Below are 2,367 nucleotides of genomic sequence, written 5' to 3'. Positions count from 1 at the left end.
CCGCACTGGTCAGTCAGCGATACGTACATACAAGGGAAGTGGGATCAGGGTATAAAGTTGCTACCATGCATCAATTTTATTGTCTTAATAAAAACTTACTGTGCAAATTTCATTACTATACTAGGAATGGCTTCCAGGAGTGAATGGAATTAATTACTGCAGAGCCTGCCAGCGTCAGTACATGCTTTCAATTTTCATTTACACTTACAAGAAATCTAATTTTTAATTAAAAGGATGGTTTTAATTCTACACCAGCCGTAGTAGGCCTTCCCTGTTTGTCATTTTAGGCAAAAGACAGAATTGTTAATAAACCAAAAAAAGTTGCAGTGGTTTTAGCAGCTCATGGTGAGGCACAAGTCTTGTTTGCCAACCAGTGTAAGTAAAACACGTTATTTGAAAATAGATTTACTAGGGAGTGTGCTTCTTAAAGTATTAGACACAATGCAAAATTAAGAATCTCTTTGTGCGGGCTAATGTGCTTGTCTATTAACACAATTTCCAAAGCTCATTTGCAGAAAAATGCCACACACCCGTTCTGCCCTGTATGTCTTAATGAATTGAGTCTTTAATTTGAAAGTGTGTGCACTAACAAAATATCAGAAGGATTAAAAAAATACACAGAATTAATTAAGAAAAAAGGAGTGTTACTGAAATTTATACTTTTCAGTAACTCCTGCATACTTGCAGGTTAGACTAGTGTTTTGGAGAATGCCTTTTATTGTTCAATATTCAGTCTGCCCATCCATTAACTTGACTGTGAGAGCAGTCATTGAAAAATTCCAGAGTTTTGCAACTTTCTAACCTTACTTATGTTTAATTTATAATCCGGTATAATGATTAAATATTTTTTCGTGGTCTTTCTGCTTACCAGTCTATCTACATTTGTGGGATTGATTTGGTTTTATCATTGAGTGGAATAATTTACATTTGTATTAATGAAATGTCTTCTGGATAGTATCTCCAGTTTATTAAAGTATTTTGAATTATGATCCTGTTTTTCAGAATATTTTAATTCCCTTCTAGCTTAGTGCATATTTTAAAAGGGTATTTTCTTCTTCTCTGCCTGTCGCTAATGAAAAGTATTGAACAAAACCAGATCTATACAACAGATACTGTTTAAAAATACCATAGTCTTTTTTTCTTTTTGCCAGTAAACTGCTGAACAGCTACTTTTTCAGATTTTCAGTGTTGTAGCAAATTTATGGTAGTAAATAACATTTTTTCCCTCTTCATCTCTAGTGTTTTTTCAAAGTTCCCTCTGTATATTTCTCATACAGGTGTATTGATTTCTGAGCCTCTGTTTTGTCTCATCCATCAGAATAACCTGTTGTGTATTTTCTTTGCTGCTAAGTTTCCTGCACTCCCTTATCCCTGAAATCAACTTTCCAAGAGACCTGTCCTTCCAGGTACCTAAGATTACTGAAACTGCTTTTGAGAAAACAGTTTAATTTTCTGTTTTCTCCTTGTTTAGTAACCTCTTCTCTTTATAATTTCTCCTGTTTTCATCCTTATATCCAGTTAATTCTCCCCATAACTACCAGAGAACACAATAACAGCCTCTAGAAAAGACATTTCTTACTCCAGAAACCTGTAGCAATACATGGTTAATTAATCCTCCTGAAGCTTCTTGCCCCATTCTGTTACTCATATGCCTCCATATTTCAGCATAACCTTCTTAAACTCTTCCCTGGGTTACGTGTTCTCTTAGGTTGCTGTTTTGGGATGTTACTTATTGTTTCTTTTTTTTGTTTTTCTTCACCCAGACACACATAGAAGTTTTTCTTTTACCTTTTTCTGAAATTTTAAATACATTTGAAAAGTATATGTTGTCCTCCAGTTTATTTACAGTGGGTTTTGATTTTTTTTTTTTTTTTCCTAGTGGAAATCTTGCTGCTTCCATGAACAACCTTGTATGAGCCTTGTCACTTGGTCAGCAAGTGTTCTTAGTTTTGTAATGAGATATTAAATATAAGAACACTATGACAAATTTTTGAACTAAAAGCAGCAAATCCTTAGAAAGATCTACATTTCATCTTTATTTCCTCAAATCTTGAGCTATTGGTAAATATTTCCAGCCATAGCTGTCTTAATTCCACTAATGTCAGTATCTCTGATTGAATTAATTGTCTGTTTAATATTTTAAGATGTTCTTGAACTTCTCTCCCCTTTCCTAGGAAACCATACTTGTAAAGACTGCTTCTCATCCATATCTTATAGGTTATAGATTATTATCCTCCAAAACATAAATCCAAAATGGCAAAATGCATCATATCCTACATACTGAGACATTCAGAGCAGATCACTAGGAAATATGCGCTAAGAAATCCAGTCCCTGTAGGATTTATGTTTGACTTGCTGAAATTAGAT

General features: G+C 33.9%; 1 protein-coding gene across 4 annotated transcripts in view; it reads left to right on the top strand.

The window, feature by feature from the left end:
* The window catches only part of CYRIA (CYFIP related Rac1 interactor A), a 54,110-nt gene that overhangs the window by 25,574 nt on the left and 26,169 nt on the right, over positions 1-2,367 (top strand). The gene's annotated exons all lie outside the window — the stretch shown is intronic.

The sequence above is a fragment of the Hirundo rustica genome, chromosome 3 (genome assembly GCF_015227805.2).
Source record: "Hirundo rustica isolate bHirRus1 chromosome 3, bHirRus1.pri.v3, whole genome shotgun sequence".
NCBI lineage: Eukaryota > Metazoa > Chordata > Aves > Passeriformes > Hirundinidae > Hirundo > Hirundo rustica.
The sequence above is the reverse complement of the archived record's forward strand: the minus strand, read 5'-3'. Positions and strand labels throughout refer to the sequence as shown.